We start from the raw sequence: 26371 nt of genomic DNA on the forward strand, positions 1-26371 counted from the left end.
GTAACTTGAAGTACGAAATGACACAGACAAACAAATTCTCATACAAACCCGAACGTGTTCTCAAGTTCAGTGACGAGAACGTTGATAATAAGCAGTTTGCATTTGTAAGAAAATGTAAGGAATTTAATAATGCCAGCGTACAGGTACACGCTTTGAGCTGTATACGACAATTTATTTTTGTGCTTTCACCGCTATTACGTGTAATGCAGAAACTAGCTTTGAACCAGAGGCGACAATTTGTTTTTGTATTTTCATCAGCATTGCCTGTAATGAGGAAACTTGAATTAGCACGGATACAACAATTTGCCTTTGAAATTTTACCGCTATTGCCTGCAACGCAAAAGCTAGAATTTATTTGCAGTGCGTAAATGACCTCAGGGGATTCATTACGCTTTAATGAATATGTGCCGTAGCGAGCATAGGGCCCCGAGCTGTAGTAGTGCTGTTTCATCTTTAGTTTTCTGCACTGCTGCCTTTTCTTCTACTATCCTTTATATCTATCAAAATTGCTCTTTAACTATTGCTCTATCTAGGATTAAGAATATGTAATGATTACCCGATAAGACAACTTTTACCGACTGTGACAATTTTCATTAGGCACTCCAGAATCACGAGAACTTAAATAACAGATAAAAATCGTAATCATCAGTATGTGTAAAATTATCAGCAATAGCAAACCACATTTTGGTAACAATAGGTGTTTTTCGCTACAATAGCATAAAAGTCAACCGCTTAGCATACCTAACCAACAATGCAGTCTACAAGGTCAACCAAACTTTAATGTTTCGCCGCGTGCACGTATAGTCCCAGCCCCAACAAATAGTAACGCATGGCAGCAAAGAAATAACTACGTACAGACAACACACTATTTCAACTCGCATCGCAATGCGCCGTATAGAAATTACTATCATGACAGACGTAAAAATAACTAGCACAATTTTCAGCGTACATTTAATAACAGTCGAACATATTAGCAGCAACAACATCAGCAACAACAAATAATCATGAATGGAACAGACAATAGGTGTCATCCATAGCGTAACACGTCAGTAAGAAATAACAGAACAGTTCATATAGTGGATATACCACAGCATCCTCCCGTAAAATAAATAACGACACATACGATAGATTTTAACCAGATACAGCACAGATTGCATATTACAGTAACGCAAACATTACTTTTGACACGGAGAATTTGGTCACGAGAATGTTATTTGAAACATGCTCTGTTGAATGCACCACTTTTATCGCACCCAGATCTTACTAGAATTTTTTCCATTGCCACCGACAGTTCTAACACCGCTTTAGGCGTACATATTTTCCAGGAAATTGAAGAAGATGGTTCAATAGTAATTAAAAACATCGCATTTGCAAGCCGCATTTTGTCACCTGCTGAACGAAATTACTCCGTTACAGAATTGGAAACATTATGTGTTGTATGGGCTTTTACGAGATTTAGGCACTTTCTTTATGGCAGACATACCACCGTTTACACAGACCATAGAGCTATACAATTTTTGCTTTCAGCCAAATTTACTCATGACAGATTAAGTAGATGGAAACTTTATTTACAAGAATTTAATTTTACTATAGTTCACATTCGTGGCACACAAAATGTTATAGCAGACGCACTATCGCGTTCTCTCGGCAACAATCAGCAAGACGTAGCAACCAACTTCTGCAAAACAAATTTCAGTGTCATGTACATTCAGCAAGTTGCATTTGAAAACTTCATTTCATCGTCATTACAGGACATAGCACAAGAACAAAACAAAGACAATGTGTGGAAAGAAATTAAACACCTTTGGCAAGATAGGAACAATGTTACGATTAGGAACCATTACACTGTACGCAATGACATTCTGTTTCGCCGCTCTCATCCTGACAGCAACATTTGGTTATTATGCATACCTGACGAACTGGTTAACAAATTAATTTGGTACACTCGTTTAAGTTACGCACATTACGGAGCACGAAAATGTTTTCGTATACTGAGACAGAACTGTTATTTTACTAACATGGAAAAACGTATACGACGAGTTTTAGCGTCTTGTAAAATTTGCCAGAAAGCTAAATCAGACACCACTTCACATATTCCTCCTTTATATCCCATTATACCTGTTAAATTAAGACACATGGCCGCAGTAGACATTTTTGGTCCGATTCCGAGAACTAACAGAGGTTTTTGCTACATCTTTGTCGCTGTTGAGCTCACTTCAAAATTTGTTACTTTCACTCCATTACGCAAAGCTACTGCTAAAACTGTTTCGAAAGCATTTGTAAAACATTTTCTATTTCATGTAGGGCATGTGATGAAAGTAATTTCTGACAATGGATCACAATTTCGTAGTAGCATATGGACACGCATGTTACGAGCCAGAAACATTTCTCCGATCTATATATCCAAGTACCACGCTTCTTCGAACCCCTGTGAAAGATTAATGAAAGAAATTGGTAAGCTGTGCCGAATATACTGCCACAAAAGACATATTGATTGGGATACACACATACTCTCATTCCAAGATGTAATTAATTCCATTCCAAATGAATCCACTATGCTACGTCCGTCAGTTATACTGAAAAACGTTGAACCACCAAACAAAATTAAAGAATTAGTAAAATTCTCCAAAAGTCGTCGCCTACGACACCACGAAATAATTAACATTGCGCTGAACAACATCAAACGTGCCGCAGAGCGCCGGAGAAGACAGCAAAAACAGGTTTGTACACGCCGCGACTTTCACGTTGGACAAAAGATATTAATACGTACACACTATTTATCCAGCAAATTAAAAGGTAAGTGCAGTAAATTTGAACTTCTATACGCAGGTCCATATCGGATTCGCAGCATCCCTCACCCCAATGTTGTACACGTCGAAACTTTGAGAACTAGAAAATCGAAAGGCAATCACCATATCTCAAACATTAAACCGTTTATTGAGTGAAACCACTGTATGATTCAACACACTATGATGCCAATTACTAATGGAATTATTTCACCTGACTAATTACTGATGATTATCGTATTTTTTCTTGGCAAGTGCCCGACAAGGTAAGGTTAGCAGGTCGCTTTTCTTGTCGTTACACATCAGACCGTGCATACTTTTCCAGACGAACTTACGTATTTTATGACTAATTATGCAATGTTAGCTAATGACATGTTAATTTCATTACATTTTTTTCACTAAAGTCTTTAATTCTCGCCTTGATTAACTACACTACATACAAGCTGAACACAACGAACGTCACATTTTGTCTTTTTTATGTATGATTGTATTCCAGTTTTGTTTATATGCACTGTGAAATAGTTAAATAGCTAAGATATAACACACACCAGTTGACTTTGACATTATTTTGCCGTATGACATCTCAAGATCGCGACTGTTTTACATTTTTTGCTGCTGCATTGTATTATTCTGTGTACATTTTTGCATCTGAACACTGTCAACGTCTTTAACATATTACGTTTTCTGTCATGTTATGCTGTATGGTTAATTATGTCACCATAAACCAGTCATTATTTAGTGGGTATATGATTTAAATGCAAGACATTAATCTTTGTTCATCAATTTCAGAAAGAAATGATGCGTGTAAGAAATAAATTCAACAGAAATGGGAATTTCACCTACGGAATAAACGATAGAAGATGCAATAAGTTTATGAGGAAGAGTAAATGGATCAGGATTGGCAGGCATTAACAAGAATATACTATACTCATCGTAGAATAGCAGTCTTAACTAATTTTTTCTTTCAGAATACAAGGTGATTGATGCAGGCTGTCAGACTGAACTACACATCTTAGTTTTAGTGATGATATATGCTAGAGATAAGGAATAGTTGTATAATGAGTAATGAAGTGGTTTTTTTTTGCAGATGATAATGAATACTGATGAATAATGATGAAGGAAATGGTATTATGAATAATGAAGTTTTTCTTTACAGGTGATGATAATAGTGAAGTTATGATGATATGGATAATGAAGTTTTCTTTACAGATGAGGATAGTGTTGAAGTTATGTATTTATGCTACGTAGTTATTTAAGTATTTGTTGCAGTTTGTTTTGACAGCAGGTGTTATATTGCATAGTAGGATGACGGAAAGTTTTGGAAAGGACAGCTATGGAACACATTTTTATACACATTTCACTGCCTGTTAATTCGAAGTTCACTACTTTTCAGCATAGTGTGCGTTTCTTCTTTCAGGTCAATAATCCATTTTGTATTTTTTCCAGGAGAAGCCTTTCATGATACTTACTAAACCTGTTACTTATTATACCTGTTCTAGTACTTGCATTTTTATTTTTTACCCATTTGTGTTTATCATTTATAAATGTGATCACATATACTGCCTTGTTACATAACCTTGCTACAGCTGACTCATGACGAATGATGTTACCTATCCTCATTTACAGCAATAGGTCGAAAGCAAATAGTGTTATGCCTCAGCAATTAATTATCGATCCCAACGCAATGCATTGCTAACAAAACAAAAAAAATATATTACCAGTCCCAAATAGTGATACCAGTTTGAGAAAGTTCTGAGTAATGCTGATTAGCTCTGAATAGTATGTCACTTCAGTAATGACTTCTTAATGAGACAAAAAAAAGGTATATATATAAAATAATGCTTTGTCACTAGCTAATAACTGCCACTGTTTATTGTAATGAGACTACTTATAATGCCTGTGATTATTAATGCTTTGATTGTAATTAGCTGATTTTTAATAATGACTTTGTAATGATCTGAATAATACTGAATGAGGAACAATGATTTATTGTAATGAGGCTACTTATAATGCCCATGATTATTAATGCTATGACTGTAATTAACTGATTTTTAATAATGACTTTGTAATGATCTGAATAATACTGAATGATGAACTATGTTTTATTCTATTCAATACTTGCTGGCCACTGAGTGCCAATAATTAATGTCACTCAATGAATTGTTATTAATTATGCCATTAATTAGCTCTTGTTTTCAATGTTGTTACTTTGTAACTGGAAAAGAATGTGATTGTTTAATAATGCTTTGTAATTAGGAGAAGGCTAATGATTCTTACTATATTAGAATGACAAATGATTAATTAACTATAATTAGGAAAAGGCTAATGATTATTATTGGAATGACAAATGATTAATTAACTGACAAATGATTAATTAACTATGCCATACTTTGTAACTGGAAAGGAATGTGACTATTTAATAATGCTTTGTAATTAGGAGAAGGTTAATGATTCTTAATTATACTTTGCAACTGGAAAAGAATGTGACTGTTTAATAATGCTTTGTAATTAGGAAAAGGCTAATGATTCTTACTATATTGGAATGACAAATGATTAATTAACTGACAAATAATTAATTAACTATGCCATACTTTGTAACTGGAAAAGAATGCGATTGTTTCATAATGCTTTGTAATTAGGAGAAGGCTAATGATTATTAATATTGGAATGACAAATAATTAATTAACTATGCTACTGTTTAATAATGCTTTGTAATTAGGAGAAGACTAATGATTCTTACTATATTGAAATGACAAATGATGCTATGCTTTGTAATTAGAAGGCTAATGAATCTTAATTACTGTTTAATAATGCTTTGTAATTAGGAGAAGACTAATGATTCTTACTATTGGAATGACAAATGATTAATTAACGACAAATGATTAATTAACTGTAATTAGGAAAAGGCTAATGATTATTATTGGATTGACAAATGATTAATTAACTGTAATTAGGAGAAGGTTAATGATTCTTAATTATACTCTGTAACTGGAAAGGAATGTGACTGTTTAATAATGCTTTATAATTAGGAAAAGGCTAATGATTAATACTATTGGAATGACAAATGATTAATTAACCATGCTATACTTTGTAACTAGGAAAAGAAGACTACTGATTCTATGTAAAACAATTAATGAACATTTTTCTGTAATACTACATACTTGGTACAGAAATGTTCAATAACTGGGCTGTGAATGCCACAAACTGCTAATTAAGTCTGTAATTGTCAATATTATGTGACTTGATGTCCTTCACCTCATGAGCTAACTACCCTGAATTACTGCAATGTCCCTTTGTCCTGTCTATCCTAGTGATCATGGAGCACTATCTTTGGTTTTGCACTAATTCTACGTGGGTGTGCCTTGTAAGAGCGTGGTGTTGACACGACATGCTGTCCACCACCGTGAGCAATGAAGACGTTATTATGGTCCCACTGTTTGGTGTACCTAATGTACTGCCAAAATGAAAACATGAAATATTACTACGACAATTCAGTGTCTTGGCTACGCTGATAAATTCTGATGGGAAAAGAACTTCAAGTTGTGTCACTTGGTGTTGTACTTCTGTGGAAAGATATGGACTTTCAGAACAGCTGTGTGCAATCTAAAGTGCTACAACCATGATGCAATCCTTCCCTTTCCTATCCTAATTTTTGTCACATAATGAAAATCATTTTTTGGTAACATCATTTATGTTCGTAGGTTATACATTTTTTTCGATTCGCTCAACTCCAGTGCGAGTACACTTATGTCACTTATCGATACGAGTTTTTTTTGCCATTATGTTTATTTATTGCGAAAATGCTAAAGACATTTTTTTTTTATTTGATCTGAAGTACAGTATATGTACACTCTTGTCTTTTATATTGTAAGGATATGTTCTGAACTACAGTGCATGTGCACTTATGTTAGGTGTTAATATGTTTTCTACTGAACTTCAGTGCCTATGCACTTTTCTCATTTTCAATATGATTCGTACTATTCTGTATATTCAATACTTCAATGCGTATGCACTTATGTCATTTGTTACTAATTGTATATACGTTTCATCATTTACTGATATGTTCTCAACTGCAGTGCATGTGCACTCGTGTCACTTGTCAACATAATATTTTTTGCCAGTCTGTTTGTTTGTTCTGAATATGCCAATGAATTTTTTCAGTGCCTCTGCACTTTGTTTTCTGTCAAATAATTTGTATATACATTTTTCTGATTTGCTACTATGTTTTGTACTCACATTTTGTCTTTGTCTGATATATTTTGTACTTAGTGCGTGTGCACAACATTTAAATATTCTGTAAGTTGTAGAATTTTGTTAATTAAAGAAAAATTTTGCCGCGCTTGGCAAGTCCAAATGACTCACCATCGCTGCCAAATTTTTGCCCCCCCAGTGGAGGGTTATGAAACACGTATGTAACATAGCAGCGATGGCGAGGCATTGTAGCATCTGTGACCAGAGAGTATGCGCTTGACCGCGCGAGTGTTGCGAGCGGTTCTCAGTCTGTCAGTCAGTCGTTGCGAGTCTGTAGCTGTGTCTAGTGGAGGGCAGTACTCTGTCAGTAGTCGTCGCGAGCAGTAGCTCTGTTCAGTGGCGTGCAGTACGCTAGTAGTCATCATGCAGAGCGGTCGGTCAGTGGTGGCAGCCCAGTGGGGTTGCGTGATGTGGTCTGGCGACAACACTGGTCAAGATGCTGAATGAGGTATACTGTTAATTAAGATAATCATCGGATAATGTAAAGTTTAATTATTGTAACTAATTTTCAACAAGTGCCCCCAATAATAACTTTGATTTCAAAAGCAGTTTTACATAAAATTTTCATTTTTTATTGAAGTAACTATTTCGTTCCACTTCCCCTAAACAAAAGTTTCAGTTTTCAATTAGATTACAAAAAAAAAAAAGGGAATATTATTATTTGCAATGCAGTTGCTCCAAGCGGTGCGCAACAACAAGAGCAGAAATTTGACCAGGTGTTGCAATGAGGTAAGAATTTAATTTTGTTTTTTTGCACAGGGCCAAAGACCGATATTCCGGTTTAATTGAATCATTATTATCACTGATATTTTCTTGTCACTGAATGGACTTTAATTTTTTTATGAAAAACTTATACTTGAGTCAGATTGCGATTCTCACTTTTATTGTCATTAAATTTAAGTGCTAGGGAGGTTACGTTTGGCTCCCATTTCTATTAAGTATTGTCATTTATTTCCTTTTAAATTACGGTGGGGAGGTTACACTTATGAAACACGTATGTAACATAGCAGCGATGGCGAGGCATTGTAGCATCTGTGACCAGAGAGTATGCGCTTGACCGCGCGAGTGTTGCGAGCGGTTCTCAGTCTGTCAGTAGTCGTTGCGAGTCAGTCGTTCTGTCGTTGCGAGTCTGTAGCTCTGTCTAGTTGGGTACAGTACTCTGTCAGTAGTCGTCGCGTGCAGTACGCTAGTAGTCGTCATGCAGAGCGGTCGGTCAGTGGTAGCAACCCAGTGGGGTTGCGTGATGTGGTCAAGCGCATACTCTCTGGTCACAGTTTCGTTGCACTTCCCATTTCATTCCACTTCTTTTGAAGAAAAATTTCACTAAAATCACAAAAAAAAGAGAATATTATTATTATTTGCAATGCAGTTCCTCCAAGCGGTGCGCAACAACAAGAGCAGAAATTTGACTAGGTGATGCAATGAGGTAAACGACAATTTATCTTTGTACATTCACCGCTATTGCCTATAATGCAGAAGCTAGCTTTGAACCAGATGCGACAATTTATTTTTGTATTTACAACAGCATTGCCTGTAATGAAGAAATTTGAATTAGCACGGATACAACAATTTGCCTTTGAAATTTTACCGCTATTGCCTGTAACGCAAAAGCTAAAATTTATTTGCAGTGCGTAAAAGACCTCAGGGGATTCATTACGCTTTAATGAATATGTGCCGTAGCGAGCATAGGGCCCCGAGCTGTAGTAGTGCTATTTCATCTTTAGTTTTCTGCACTGCTGCCTTTTCTTCTACTATCCTTTATATCTATCAAAACTGCTCTTCAACTATTGCTCTATGTACAATTAAGAAACATTGTAATGAAAACCCGATGTGACAAACTTTTACCGACTGTGACAATTTTCATTAGGCACTCCAGAATCAGCGTAATTTTAATAACAGATAAAATCGTAATCATCAGTATGTATAAAATTTTGAGCAGTCGGAACCACATTTTTGTAACAATAGATGTTTTTCACCACAATAGCATGAAAGTCAACCGCTTAGCATACCTAACCAACAATGCAGTCTACAAGGTCAACCAAACTTTAATGTTTCGCCGCGTGCATGTATAGTCCCACGTCCAACAAATAGTAACGCATGGCAGCAAAGAAATAACTACGTACAGATAACACACTATTTCAACTCGTATCACAATGCGCCGTATAGAAATTACTATCATGACAGACGTAAAAAAATGATGAGCACAATTTTCAGCGTACATTTAATAACAGTCGATCTTATGAGCAGCAACAACATCAGCAACAACAAATAATCATGAATGAAACAGACAATAGGTGTCATCCATAGCGTAACACGTCAGTAAGAAATAACAAAGCAGTTCATATAGTGGATATGCCACAATATTCTCCCGTAAATAACAGCACGTACGATAGAATTTGACCAGACACAGTACAGATTGCATATTCCAATAACGTAAGCAATAATTTAGGCACGCAGAATCTTGTTCACGAAAATGTTATTAATTTTGACGCCATCCGACACACGTTTGCATTAAAGACAGAATCACGACGTACGTAGACGACATTCTTATTGCAAAAACTAACTGGTCTGAACACAATATGATTCTTGAACAACTGTTGCAAACTTTTCATACTCAAGGACTCACAGTTAATCTTAGTAAATCGCACTTTGGCAAAACTTCTATAAAATTTCTTGGACACGTGATTTCAGCAGAAGGCATTGCACCTGATCCGGAAAAACTTCAGGCTCTACGTGACATTACTGTTCCTACGACAAAGAAACAACTACGCAGTTTTTTGGGCTTAATTAACTTTTTTCGTAAATTCATTCATTATTCCGCTTTAGACACACCCAGATTATGTCAATTAACAGGTAAAAACACTATTTGGTCTTGGGATAAGCAAGCACATTCTGAGTTCATGAACCTGAAGCATGCTTTGTTGAATGCTCCACTTTTATCGCACCCCGATCTTACTAGAAATTTTTCCATTGCCACCGACAGTTCTAACACCGCTTTAGGCGTACACATTTTCCAGGAAATTGAAGAAGATGGTTCTACAGTAATCAAAAACATCGCATTTGCAAGTCGCATTCTGTCACCTGCTGAACGAAATTATTCCGTTACAGAATTGGAAACATTACGAGATTTAGGCACTTTCTTTATGGCAGACATACCACCGTTTACACAGACCATAGAGCGATACAATTTTTACTTTCAGCTAAATTTACTCACGACAGGTTAAGTAGATGGAAACTATATTTGCAAGAATTTAATTTTACGATTATTCACATTCCCGGCACACAAAATGTTATAGCAGACGCACTATCGCGTTCTCTCGGCAACAATCAGCAAGACGTAGCAACCAACTTCTGCAAAACAAATTTCAGTGTCATGTACATTCAGCAAGTCGCATTTGAAAACTTTATTTCATCGTCACTACAGGACATAGCGCAAGAGCAAAATAAGGACAATGTGTGGAAAGAAATTAAACACCTTTGGCAAGATAGGAAAAATGTTACGATTAGGAACCACTACACTGTACGCAATGACATTGTGTTTCGCCGCTCTCATCCTGACAGCAACAATTGGTTATTATGCATTCCTGACGAACTGGTTAACAAATTAATCTGGTACACTCATTTAAGTTACGCACATTACGGAGCACGAAAACGTTTTCTTATACTGAGACAGAACTGTTATTTTACTAACATGGAAAAACGTATACGACGAGTTTTAGCGTCTTGTAAAATTTGCCAGAAAGCTAAATCAGACACCACTTCACATATTCCTCCATTATATCCCATTATACCTGTTAAATTAAGACACATGGCCGCTGTAGATATTTTTGGTCCGATTCCGAGAACTAACAGAGGTTTTTGCTACATCTTTGTCGCTGTTGAGCTCACTTCAAAATTTATTACTTTCACTCCATTACGCAAAGCTACTGATAAAACTGTTTCGAAAGCATTTGTAAAACATTTTCTATTTCATGTAGGGCATGTGATGAAAGTAATTTCCGACAATGGATCACAATTTCGTAGTAGTGTATGGACACGCATGTTACGAGCCAGAAACATTTCTCCGATCTATATATCCAAGTACCACGCATCTTCGAACCCCTGTGAACGGTTAATGAAAGAAATTGGTAAACTGTGCCGAATATACTGCCACAAAAGACATATTGATTGGGATACACACATACTCTCATTCCAAGACGTAATTAATTCCATTCCAAATGAATCCACTATGCTATCTCCGTCTATTATACTGAAAAACGTTGAACCACCAAACAAAATTAAAGAATTAGTAAACTTCCCTAAATGTCGTCGACTAAGACACCACGAAATAATTGACATTGCACTGAACAACATCAAACGTGCCGCAGAGCGCCGGAGAAGACGGCAAAAACAGGTTTGTAGACGCCGAGACTTTCACATTGGACAGAAAATACTAGTACGTACACATTATTTATCCAGTAAATTAAAAGGTAAGTGCAGTAAATTTGAACTTCTATACGCAGGTCCATATCGGATTCGCAGCATCCCTCACCCCAATGTTGTACACGTCGAAACTTTGAGAACTAGAAAATCGAAAGGCAACCACCATATCTCAAACATTAAACCGTTTATTGAATGAAGACACTTTATGATTCAACACACTATGATGTCATTTATTAATGCAATTATTTCACTTGACTAATTATTGATGATTATCGCATTTTTTCTTGGCAAGTGCCCGGCAAGGTAAGGTTAGCAGGTCGCTTTTCTTGTCGTTACACATCAGACCGTGCACATTTTCCACTTTTTTTTGTGTATATGATTGTACTCCAGTTTTGTTTGTATGCACTGTGAAATAATTAAGATATAACACACCTGCTGACTTTGACATTTTTTTGCCTTATGACATCTCAACATCGTGACTGTTTTACATTTTTGCTGCTGCATTGTGATATTATCTGTACATTTTGCCTCTGAACACTGTCAATGCCTTTGACATATTACGTTTTCTGTCATGTTATGCTGTATGGTTAATTATGTTACCATAAACCAGTCATTATTTAGTGGGTATATGATTTAAATGCAGGACATTAATCTTTGTTCATCAATTTCAGAAAGAAATGATGCGTGTAAGAAATAAATTCAACAGAAATGGGAATTTCACCTACGGAATAAACGATAGAAGATGCAATAACTTTATGAGGAAGAGTAAATGGATCAGGATTAACAAGCATTAACAAGAATATACTATACTCATCGTAGAATAGCAGTCTTAACTAATTATTTCTTTCAGAATACAAGGTGATTGATGCAGGCTGTCAGACTGAACTACACATCTTAGTTTTAGTGATGAAATATGCTAGAGATAAGGAATAGTTGTATAATGAGTAATGAAGTTATTTTTTGCAGATGATAATGAATGCTGATGAATAATGATGAAGGATATGGTATTATGAATAATGAAGTTTTTCTTTACAGGTGATGATAATAGTGAAGTTATGATGATATGGATAATGAAGTTTTCTTTACAGATGAGGATAGTGTTGAAGTTATGTATTTATGCTACGTAGTTATTTAAGTATTTGTTGCAGTTTGTTTTGACAGCAGGTGTTATATTGCATAGTAGGATGACGGAAAGTTTTGGAAAGGACAGCTATGGAACACATTTTTATACACATTTCACTGCCTGTTAATTCGAAGTTCACTACTTTTCAGCATAGTGTGCGTTTCTTCTTTCAGGTTAATAATCCATTTTGTAATTTTTCCAGGAGAAGCTTTTCATGATACTTACTAAACCTGTTACTTATTATACCTGTTCTAGTACTTGCATTTTTTTTGTATTTTACCCATTTGTGTTTATCATTTATAGATGTGATCACACATACTGCCTTGTTACATAATCTTGCTACAGCTGACTCATGACGAATGACGTTACCTATCCTCATTTGCAGCAATAGTTCAAAAACAAATAGTGTTATGCCTCACCAATTAATTATCGATCCCAACGCAATGCATTGCTAAAAGAGGTATTACCAGTCCCACATAATGTCACTAGTTTATGATAATTCTGAATAATACTGATCAACTCTGAATAGTATGTCACTTGAGTAATGACTTCCTAATGAGACAAAAAAAAAATATATATATATATAAAATAATGCTTTGTCACTAGCTAATAACTGCCACTGTTTATTGTAATGAGACTACTTATAATGCCTGTGATTATTAATGCTATGACTGTAATTAACTGATTTTTAATAATGACTTTGTAATAATCTGAATAATACTGAATGATGATTCTATTCAATACTTGCTGGCCACTGAGTGCCAATAATTAATGTCACTTGAAGAATTGTTATTAATTATGCCATTAATTAGCCTTTTTTTTCCCATGTTGAGTTTTCATGTTTTGGTTAATGGCCAATGAGTGCCAATAATTTGTATCACTCAATGTATTATGTTAATGCTAGGCCAATAATTGACTCTCCTTTTCAACTAAGACTTCTGATGAACATTATTCTGCCTTACTAAATATACTTTGTAAACTGGCCAAGGACCGCCACTGTTTATTGTAATACGATTACCCATGATGCCAGCTAGTGATTCTTAATAGATTGGAATGACACATAATTAATTAACTATGGTACTGTTTAATAATGCTTTGTAATTAGGAGAATGACAAATGATTAATTAACGACAAATGATTAATTAACTGTAATTAGACAAATGATTAATTAACTGTAATTAGACAAATGATTAATTAACGACAAATGATTAATCAACTGTAATTAGGAAAAGGCTAATGATTATTATTGGAATGACAAATGATTAATTAACTGTAATTAGGAGAAGGTTAATGATTCTTAATTATACTCTGTAACTGAAAAGAATGCGATTATTTCATAATATTTTGTAACCAGGAAAAGAAGGCTACTGATTCTATGTAAAACAATTAATGAACATTTTTCTGTAATACTACATACTTGGTACAGAAATGTTCAATAACTGGGCTATGAATGCCACAAACTATCAATGAAGACTGTAATTGTCAATATTATGTGACATAATGTCCTTCACCTCATGAGTTAACTACCCTGAATTACTGCAATGTCCATTTGTCCTGTTTATCCCACTGATCATGGAGCACTATATTTGGTTTTGCACTAATTCTACGTGGGTGTGCCTTGTAAGAGCGTGGTGTTGACACGACATGCTGTCCACCACCGTGAGCGATGAAGACATTATTATGGTCCCACTGTTTGGTGTACGTAATGTACTGCCAAAATGAAAACATGGAACATTACTACGACAGTTCAGTGTCTTGGCTACACTGATAAATTCTGATGGGAAAAGATCTTCAAGTTGTGTCACTTGGTGTTGTACTTCTGTGGAAAGATATGGACTTTCAGAACAGCTGTGTGCAATCTAAAGTGCTACAACCATGATGCAATCCTTCCCTTTCCTATCCTAATTCTTGTCACATAATGAAAATCATTTTTTTGGTAACATCATTTCTGTTCGTAGGTTATACATTTTTTTTTTCGATTCCTGAACTCCAGTGCGAGTACACTTATGTCACTGGTCGACATGATGTTTGCCATTACGTTTATTTGTTGTGAAAATGCTAAAGACATTTTTCAGTGCATGTGCACTTTGGACATGATTTTCTTGCCATTATGTTTATTTATTGCGAAAATGCTAAAGACATTTTTCGATTTGTTCTGAAGTACAGTATATGTACACTCTTGTCGTTTATATTGTATATACATTTTTTTTATTTTCTGAACTACAGTGCATGTGCACTCATGTCACTTGTCAACATAATATTTTTTGCCAGTCTGTTTATTTGTTCTGAATATGCTAAAGAATTTTTTCAGTGCCTGTGCACTTTATCTGTCAAATAATTTGTATATACATTTTTCTGATTTGCTACTATGTTTTGTACTCACATTTTGTCTTTGTCTGATATATTTTGTACTTAGTGCGTGTGCACAACATTTAAATATTCTGTAAGTTGTAGAATTTTGTTAATTAAAGAAAAATTTTGCCGCGCTTGGCAAGTCCAAATGACTCACCATCGCTGCCAAATTTTTGCCCCCCCAGTGGAGGGTTATGAAACACGTATGTAACATAGCAGCGATGGCGAGGCATTGTAGCATCTGTGACCAGAGAGTATGCGCTTGACCGCGCGAGTGTTGCGAGCGGTTCTCAGTCTGTCAGTAGTCGTTGCGAGTCAGTCGTTCTGTCGTTGCGAGTCTGTAGCTCTGTCTAGTTGTGTACAGTACTCTGTCAGTAGTCGTCGCGTGCAGTACGCTAGTAGTCGTCATGCAGAGCGGTCGGTCAGTGGTAGCAACCCAGTGGGGTTGCGTGATGTGGTCTGGCGACAACACTGGTCAAGATGCTGAATGAGGTATACTGTTAATTAAGATAATCACCGGATAATGTAAAGTTTAATTATTGTAACTAATTTTCAACAAGTGCCCCCAATAATAACTTTGATTTCAAAAGCAATTTTACATAAAATTTTCATTTAATTGAAGTAACTATTTCGTTCCACTTCCCCCAAACAAAAGTTTCAGTTTTCAATTAGATTACAAAAGAAAAAAAAAGAGAATATTATTATTTGCAATGCAGTTCCTCCAAGCGGTGCGCAACAGCAAGAGCAGAAATTTGACCAGGTGTTGCAATGAGGTAAGAATTTAATTTTGATTTTTTGCACAGGGCCAAAGACCGATATTTCGGTTTAATTGAATCATTATTATCACTGAGATTTTCTTATCACTGAATGGACCTTAATTTTTTATGAAGAACTTATACTTGAGTCAGATTGAGATTCTCACTTTTATTGTCATTAAATTTAATTGCTAGGGAGGTTACGTTTGGCTCCCATTCATTTATTATTTCTGTCTTAAAATTTCAGTGGAGAGGTTACACTTAGCGCAATGTGCATTAGCATTCCATAAATAATATTTCTGTCTTGTAAAATTTTTGTGGGGAGGTTACAATCTGACCCCAGGAATGTGTCAATAAAGTTTCCCCTTCCTGGGACAAAGAATTCACGGTGTTCTTATTTCAATTTCCAGGAGTGTATTCTAGCCTCTGCTAATAGCGTAGTAGTTACAGATCGAAAGAAGTACAGCTGAAGTAGGTGTTGAGAGTATTCAGAGAGAATTCCAAATAAGCCTTCCTGAGGGTAAGCCAGGAAAAAAAAATCAGATTGGTAATGAATTATGAATTAACTCGAAGAAAAAGGTCTATTGACACACAGTCAACATGGGTTTAGAAAACATCATTCTTGTGAAACACAACTAGCTCTTTATTCGCATGAAGTATTGAGTGTTATTGACAAGGAATTTCAGATCTATTCCGTATTTCTGGATTTCCAGAAGGATTCTAACACTGTACCACACAAGTGGCTTATAGTGAAATGGTGTGCTGATGAAATATCGTCTCAGTATATGTGACTGGATTTGTGACTTCAGAGAGGTCACAGTTCGTAGTAATTGACGGAAAGTCATCGACTAAAACAGAAGTGATTTCTGGCGTTCCCCAAGGTAGTGTTATAGGCCCTTTGCTGTTCATTATGCATATAAACGATATGGAAGATAATCTGAGCAGCCGTCTTAGCTTTTTTTTGCTGTCGTTTATCGACTAATGAAGTCATCAGAAGATCAAAACAAATCGCAAAACGATTTAGAAAAGATATCTGAATGGTGCGAAAATTGGCAGTTGACCTTAAATAAGGAAACGTTTGAGGTCATCCACATTAGTGCTAAAATGAATCCGTTTAACTTCAGTTACACGATAAATCAGTCAAATCTAAAGACCGTAAATTCAACTAAATACCTAGGAATTACAATTACGAACAACTTAAATTGGAAGCAACACACAGAAAATGTTGTAAGGAAGGCTAACCAAAGACTGCGTTTTTTTGGCAGGACACCTAGAAAATGTAACAGACCTACTAAGGAGACTGTCTACACTACGCTTGTCAGTCTTCTTTTAGAATACTGCTGCGCGGTGTGGGATCCTTACGAGATAGGACTGACGGAGTACATCGAAAAAGTTCAAAGAAGGGCAGCACATTTTGTACTATGGCGAAATATGGGAGAGAGTGTCACAGAAATGATACAGGATTTGGGCTGGAAATCACAAGAAAGAAACGCTTTTTTCGTTGCGAGGGAATCTTCTCACGAAATTCCAATCACCAACATTCTCCTCCGAATGCGAAAGTACTTTGTTGACACCGACACCGATACAGGGAGAACATAGGGAAGTCAGAGCTCGTACGGAAAGATATAGGTGTTCGTTCTTTCCGAGCGCTATACGAGATTGGAATAATGGAGAATTGTAAACGTGGTTCGATGAACCCTCTGCCAGGCATTTAGATGTGATTTGCAGAGTATCGATGTAGATGTAGATGTAGATGAAGTGGGTGGACTATGTCAGGAACCTATAACCTCCACTGGATTAATGCTACTAACTGAGAAAAAGTAATTATTGATAACTTATGTACACAATATTAGAGTCTTACGAAATTGTAATAATGGTAAGGATCTTTTGAAAATAATTTAGTTTCGTGACTGAAACAGAATCGAATCGTTTAGTTTTTACGCCTTAGAAAATTTCTTTTTACCCCCAGGGGTAATAACCCCCAGGTCGGTAAACATTGAACTTGGCCCACTTTAGTGCACTCATTCCATACGACTGACTGGCTGAGACATAATTTGACTGCCATGACGTCCATCATCGGGAGAGAATCAGATGACAGTCCGGTAACAATTCTCAAAAGTGCTTCATAAAGACCAGAGCGCTGTTTTTAGGGGTGACTATAAAATTTAGTCCTGCTCGGTTAAACGGAGACATATGACAACAGAAAACTGTGGGTAATGGCCGAAGCACTGACCGTAGCATCCTAATTTGGAGGTAAGAGATTCACCAACTTGGTAAGGGGATGTAATTGGAAGAGATATGGAAAGCGTGAGGGAAAGTTTGAAAGGGAATACGGGTAGAATAAGACCAAAATGAAGGCCAAGACAAAGATGGCCACATAACATCAAAACAATACATTGCTTTACTGCAAATAGAATTTTACATCAACAAGAAGGGTCTGCGAAGGCTTAGTGATGAGATAAGAAACCAGCTTAGGTTTGAGTGACCACCATAGGCAGTCTCAATCGGAACTGTGGATGTTCTGTATTATTATTTTATTTCGTGAAGCGATTTTCGGTCTACAAGACCATCATCAGACGATAGCTCGCTATCCTCTTTGATGAAATACATACGAAATATCGGTTATTTTAGTCTTACAATCATTTAAGTTTCTTAGGTGATCATGCGGATTGCAACGAAATTGACGCCGGCCGCAGAAGTCTACGTGTTTACATGTGTGGTTCGTTTGGGAGATTCTGTAGAAATAGTGCATAGCGACCCACAATTAATGTTTAGAGGCGGCAAAATGTCTGTCATGAACTCCTCAAGAATCACTATGAAATCACGTGTCGCAGTTACGACACAGAGTGGTCCTTTCGCGCGGCAATGATTACGATTGTTGCGCCCTTTTCAGAGCTCAATGGAACAGTATATTACAGTACCGGAAGTATTTCTTCTGTTTCTGACATACAGTACAACAATACAAGTTGAATTTTATATTATGTGTGATATCTGACTTGATTCCTGAATCGTGGTAACCGGAATTAGATTAATGATTCACTTCTAACTAGAAAAATGTAAATTGCCACTTTTCTTTGTCTGCCCAGTTTTTCACAGCACACAGCTCAGCTTATCTTGTATGTACAGTGTAAATAATTATGGTCCTCCTGCGGCGGGGCGGGTTAGGTTCGTCTCTCGTACGTCTCGTATTATAATGTCCACTTACCTCAATAAGGCTTTCGCCCGACGTCCCTTCACTCTGCAATCGCAGTTACTTACTAGGCAGCGAAAAAGCAGCGTTGAAGAAAAATCCCACGTAATACCTACCCTGCTGAGGCCGAGTAACTCTGGTAGTGAAAAACAGTTCCTGCAAATTCATATTTATCAATATTTCGGGCGGTAATATGGGGTATTTTTGACTAAAATAAGTGTCCGAAATTTGCATGACCAGTATGTGAAACAGAGGGAAATGGTACCAAGTCCTTATTTAGAGATATACGACTCTATCAGGCACAATTCACATTCACAACTACAGGTTTCATACGCAAAAGCTGCCAGATTCTATATCAGTCTGACCCGACTGAATATGCGATCTCACAGTCACTGATCCACTATTATAAGTGAGTTTTACATTCGGTCTTATCAGTTGGCTTTTATAATAGAAATGCTCGCCAAATATTCCATAATGAAATGCGGAATATGCCACGCGGAATTTTAAATAGATGCTGAAATCTCACATGCTCATAACTCTTCAATCAATAGATTCAGACACATCAAACTTTACTCAAATTGTTCGTAACTGAAATCTCCGGTGTTACGATTGGTCCTAAACGCAATGAACTCAACAATTCTTCATTTTACACATAATTTTCAGCGTGACATCTGACATGACCTTTCATGTCAGATGGCTAACGAGCGACGCTCCCGATGCTACCCCATTCTCTACCTATCTACTTTCAGTATGCGGGAACCTCTTCGTTCTGACTGGTTCATCAGTCTGACTGACCAATCACAATGATGCTTCTAGATGATTCTCGTGGCAAAACTTGCCTAAGCCAATCACTCTGCCGGCCGGTGTGGCCGTGCGGTTCTAGGCGCTTCAGTCTGGAACCGCGTGACCGCTACGGTCGCAGGTTCGAATCCTGCCTCGGGCATGGATGTGTGTGATGTCCTTAGGTTAGTTAGGTTTAAGTAGTTCTAAGTTCTAGGGGACTGACGACCACAGATGTTAAGCCCCATAGTGCTCAGAGCCATTTGAACCAATCACTCTTCAGAAACTTATTTACGTCATTGAAAAATGCAAATGTTAATATAATGTTTAATAAAGAGGATCGAAATGAAAAATAATCTTGAAATTAATTTAGAAACCGATTACACTTCCAATTGATATTCTGGCTGCTCTTTTGCAAAAGCACGCACACCTCTACATTCATCATTAGCAACATGTTTCCCACAGTCTAATTTCGAGAAGTTTTACAGAAAATAATATTGAATTTTAAAGTATGCCCCACATACACACTCTCATTCATTCCCATTTATTCACACTACTACATAATAAGCAGATATTAATTTTTCATGAATTTTATACTACGAAATGCAAAGTAATTAAAGTATTTGAAAAGAAAAAATCGCATTAAAGTTTTTTACACCCTGAAAATTCTGGTAATGATTTCAAATGATAACAAAAGACCAACTGTTATTATTCCTAACAAAGTTTTGTAAGACACAATTCTTCAGCCTTTCAGCCACCGGCTCCACGTCTGCGTATCTTACTGCAGTAAATGTTATCCCGTATTAATTTTCTACGTTAGACTCCGTCACTGATATTAACGGGAGGTTTTGCCTGTGTACAGCTCCTGCGGAGGCTCATTACAGGCAAACGCGGAGCAGAGGTAATTTTGTTAGTACTTGTTGCTTTACTCGGAATTTCATAGTGACCTCTGCTACGAAAAGTGAGAGGAATGACCATTAAAGACAAATACGCGACAACAGTATTTTTGCTGGTACTTGCTGCTTTATTTGGAAAAGTGACAGGAAAGACCGTGACGTAACGGTCAAAGGAGCGTTTTAAAACCAAACACATGCTTTTATATATCAGTGATGTTAAGTAGATTTATATTGACAGAACCGAGTAAATACATAACTGTGCTTCATGTTTCAAAAATTTTTCAATATGATTACAATAGACTGGAAAAGATGTCCAAAGAAATATGGAAATTTGCATAAAGTCACAATAATTTTGAATATTACCCTAGTCTGACATGAGCCTCCTACTCGTCTTTCTGAGGTCTGTGCAGGGTGTCTCAGAAGATATGGTCAATATTCAGAGATATGACAAGAATGATCATCCGAAACACGAAAATTCAAGTAAACATGGATTCTAAAACGCATTTCTTAAGAGCTATGAGCAGTTCTTTATCTTCGATACTGTGAAACAAATCTCTTCTACTTCAAATTCTTTGCTTTCCATATTTTGGGAAGTGGTAGTGTGGACCAAAAAAGTTCACTAAACATGTTCTTTAAAATTCCTACGTTAAGAGCTATGATCACTTGTTCTTTTTCACTACTTTGAAACACAACTCTTCAAAAGAACAGGAGGTCATAACTTTTAAAGTATGGGTTTTACGGCACATGTTTACTGCATTTTTTTCTTTTTGTGGCCCATACTACTACTTCCCAAAATATGGAAAGCAAAGAGCTTGCAGTAGAAGAGATTTGTTTCACAGTATCGAAGATCAAGACTTGCTCTTAGCTCTTAAGGAATACGTTTTAGAGTCCATGTTTACTTGACTTTTTTCTTTCAAAAAATGTTCAAATGTCCGTGAAACCTTATGGGCCTTAACTGCTAAGGTCATCAGTCCCTAAGCTTACACAATTCATAACCCAAATTATCCTAAGGACCAACACGCACACCCATGCCCGAGGGAGGACTCGAACCTCCGCCGGAATCAGTCTTTTTCTTTCGAATAGTCTCTTCTGTTATATCCCTCAATGTGGACCATAACTTCCGAAACGCCCAGTATTACTATGAAGATTTCTCTACCGAAATGTTATCAACGACGATAATCATTTTCTCGTTATCCACGTTTCTACTTCGTTTCCCCATGAATGTACGCCTACCGCACACTGATGTAATAAATTTCCGTAATTCCTTACACATCAGACAGAGCTAATAACAAAGGCCGAACACTGAACAACGATGACGATGACAGAATGCACGCCGTGTCTTGCAGAGGCAACCGCAGGTCGCAAGCTGCTACCTGGAGCCAGGTTGAGTGTGTTTCACAGATAACTGCACCGGCTTCTGGCTCAGTGCCTTAACCTTTAAGGTGGTGACGCATCTGATAATGCCACAAGGTGCTCATAAACACATGCCCGATGCGGTTGGGTAACTTCGCAAAGTAGCTTATGCCCCAGCGAAATTTATAAGCAGTCAGTCGGTGAAGTAATGAATGTTTTTCTGTGCTGTAGTCCTAAAATCTCTGAGAGGCACAGTCTGAAAATTCTTTGTACCGCAAAATCTGCAATAAATTACAATTATCTGACAATTTCCAAGTATAGAAAAGAGAGAGTGAATGCATAAAAAATTGATAACCGACAGATACCGCAGGCAGTAATAGCCTCGGTTCCTATCCTAAATTTATGAAGTACGTCAGTTTCTCTTCCAATGTTCGTAGCATACAATTCTAAGGACGCCATAATTTTGGTCGTAATTTTCACACTTGTTTGATACGAAATAATGCGTCGCCATCTGCAGTGTGTACGAGTGAATACAATTTACAGTTCCCGTTCTCTATTTTGAGAACACGACGTCCTCTGCCAAACATTTACTGAAATATTGGAGTACAAATTAGTCATGGTGACATAAAAAGGCCTTGTGTGAATTTGCTGCTAACCTCCACCATCACACCTGAAATACGACGATTTTGGTACTTCTAACTATATCATTTTCATTACACCAACTATTTCAGTAATTCGGATATTGCAAACGATTATAGGTGTAAAACTATCTTGGTACCGTCAATCAGATGCAAGTGAATGGGTGTATTTTTGGTACTATTCAGTAATTTAACACAAACACGTTAAAACATGTATACTTTCACTAACATTCAAAACAGGAATCTGCGAGGGACACTATTTAAGTTTTAGTTTTTGGGTCTACTTCTGGCCTTCACCGTAAAATAAAATTATTAAATACCATAAATCATGGTGTAGATACCGGTGTCTTTAAATAAAACCGCTACAAACAGAAACGGCCGATCAGTGCTCAGTTCCCGTGAGAAACTAAAGTGTGTCAGCTTTCACCATACGCTACAAAATTAGATCAGTAACAATGATTTTACAGCTGTTACAGGAACTAAATAACGCGTATTTGTCTATACAACTAACACTTAACATCTGCAGAGTACTTAATTTTACGTTGCTGCTAGTCGTTTCGAACCAGTAATATAAAGGGAGTGAGAATCGAAAACACTTTCAACCATATACTACAAAAACGAGTAGAACCAAAAACAAATGTTTACAACTATAGTGCAGACAGACACTCCCACAAACTGGAGTGAGCTGTGTCTCTCTCCAGTAGCCTTTCATTGCTCCAACTTCGATGTGTTGGTGCCAGAATGGGGGCACTTCATCGTGTCCAGTTGCCCTTCCTCTAGTGCTTGCCGATTCTAAAGCATCTTTCGGCGTTAAGTAGCCAGGCGTTTGCTCTAACTGACTACAAAATTACATCATATAACATAATCGTCCTGTCCTGATGGCAATTTTTTTTAATCATTGCCGTTTATGCGTTTCGACCATTGGCCGTCTTCCAAGGACTGCACAACTACTATAATTAGAAAACAGTTATGAGAGTAAACCACATTACCATTCACAAGTTCGAACATACCACGAGCCAGAATCCATAAAACCCCTTCGTCACAGTTTCTAAAAAAATGGAACAATCAGTGTCCAGAAAAGAAACAGTTTTGAAACTTCCTGGCAGATTAAAACTGTGTGCCCGACCGAGACTCGAACTCGGGACCTTTGCCTTTCGCGGGCAAGTGCTCTACCAACTGAGCTACCGAAGCACGACTGACGCCGGGTACTCACAGCTTTACTTCTGCCAGTACCTCGTCTCCTACCTTCCAAACTTTACAGAAGCTCTCCTGCGAACCTTGCAGAACTTTACCAAGTGACGCTGTAGAACGTAGAACACTCGACAAGAACGATGCATTTGACATCAAGATTGATGCAATTGCAGGCTTTCTAGGCATACTCCAGTGATGAACTCTTCTCTGGTGATCAGCAGATTGGTGGCGTCGTCTTGTCGTGGCAACGTTTCGATGACTTTCGTACCCATCATCCTCAAACGAGGTGTGCCATTTAGAGAGGAAATCGTTCAGACGAAGAGGTGGTGCAATGGCTAGCATAGCATTACAGCATCACACTTTAGCCACCCCCCCCCCCCCCCCCACGTTCAAGACCCGATTGTTACGTTTGTTTTTCGTTTATCTACCCTTTTCCGCAAAAGATTACTACACGAAAGTTTTCCGATACATACTGAAATAATGTTGATCTTATTCGTCTACCTTGTATGTCTGGTGAATAAATTAAAAAAAAAATAGAAAACAAAAAAACAATAAATTAATGAAAAAATTATTTGAAATTATTACGATGAAATTCCTGTTGTGTATCTTCATTCGTACTCCACTGCAAGTGCCCGTTTTCGGTAATGTGATCCTTTATGTATGGCTTGCCCGAAATAATTTCCAAGTGTGAAATCTTGGACAGTGTTAACGACGTTTCTTTCCCGTGTGAGATTTATACGAAGAATTGTCACTGGCGCGATGCTCGTTTGTGAGATTCATACGAAGAATTGTCACTGGCGCGATGCTCGTTATGTTACGAACTGCTGTGTTTCGAACGTTTCTACAACTGATACCATCCAAGGGAGTGCACCGAATCTTCCTGAAGAATAAACACAAGACTAAAATAAAAGAATTAATATACGCATTGATATAAGAACGACACACAAGAACATACGAATTTAAAAACGTTGTAATCCCTGAAAATATAATACACACTTATATAGTACAAGCGTGTCACTTATTGTGAAACCCAGTTGTGTTTTTACAGTTAATATAACGCCCCTGTTTCCATCAACTTGGTAAGAAACATTCGTGTGCTAACCTTCTACGGACATCGATAGTTAAAAGAAAAACAAAAATAAAAGTAATAGTCAGGTTTCGAACACGAGGCGCAAAATTCAGAAACCGCGACGGTAATCACTGTGCCACTATTTCAACTGAAAAAAAGCGCTCACTAAAAGGCATGTAAATTACATCAAAACTTTGACCGTCGTTTTCTCAGAAACGGTCGAGTACCTACAGATAAACCGAGACACGTGTCCTCTTATTTCGACTCTCGTTCCACTGAGCGAAGTGTCTGTGCAATCGGGTTATGGTGCTTGCCGTGTTCTCATCTTTAGTACAAATGCCCAGACCCATAGCTGGTGCATACATGTTACGGTACCAGCACAAGTCACTGTAAGGAGAGATCTAAAACGGCGGTGAGGTAAGATAGGTCGATCACGGTTTGTACCTTTGCCTGTAACATCGTCTGGGATCAGTCCTCTGGATTTTCGTACTTGGGAACATCTCAAAAGTGTACAGCAATCCCACTGATTAGAATTGAAGCAGCGAATTGTCCAGGCCTGCCAGATTTACGAACGATCGAGAGGTATTTGAAGTAATTTGTAACTCAGAAACGAGTGCAATATTGCTTCCAAAGGCCAAAGGTACGAGTGCACAATTAGTGCTTTATGTCTTCTTTAAGATGCGCCATGGTGCATTAAATTGCAGTAAAATAATATGTGGGTGCCGTACATGCAGGTACCATATTCCCGAACCATGGGCTATGGGTGAAATTTAAGCTCAGTTGGAATTGGACTTCACCAAAAACCTTAAGCGTCGTACACTTTTGTGCTGCTTAAGACAATATTTCATACTGAAGTCATTGGCCACTCGTAACCACCAAGTCACATTTACCTTGTTCGCAGACCCTGTTTACTTGAACGCTTTTACTTCTATGGGTAGATACTTTCTCCAGTATTAGTTTTCGCTATTAATTAAAATATACCGAGTATATGCACGCATAAGAAGGTGGCGACAGCGTGAAAATAATAATGCTGAAACTGATTGCGTCCATCGATGACACAGGAAGATATCGACTGACTTCCAGAGCTGCATCATGGTTCCCACACCGAGGAAAGCGACAGCTACAATAAGTGAACGTTACCGAATCTTAACACTGACATCACATGCATAAAAAATTCTTGAAATTCCCCTAAGGATATTCATGAGGAATCTTCGAAAGGAGGTGAAGAGAATACTGAGCGAAAATCAATCAGGATTTAGAAGGGTTTTAGGAACAAGACATGCAATTCTGGCACTGGAACGTTTATCTAAAAAAAATTACACTAAAATAAGCCAACTTATGTTGCCTTTGTAGAACTGAAAAAGGCATCTGACAGTGTTATCTGGCAAAAGATGGTCAGAGGACTGAAGAAAGCACGCCTAAATTGAAAAATGCTGGCGAGACTTAGCTTCTACAAGAACGAAGTGGTTGTGATTAGGAATTTTCATGAGCACCAAGAACCATAAACCGTAAACGGCGTCAGGCAAGGATGTACTCTCTCTCCTCTTATATTCAGTGCTTACGAC

This window comes from Schistocerca americana, chromosome 7, assembly GCF_021461395.2.
Source record: "Schistocerca americana isolate TAMUIC-IGC-003095 chromosome 7, iqSchAmer2.1, whole genome shotgun sequence".
NCBI lineage: Eukaryota > Metazoa > Arthropoda > Insecta > Orthoptera > Acrididae > Schistocerca > Schistocerca americana.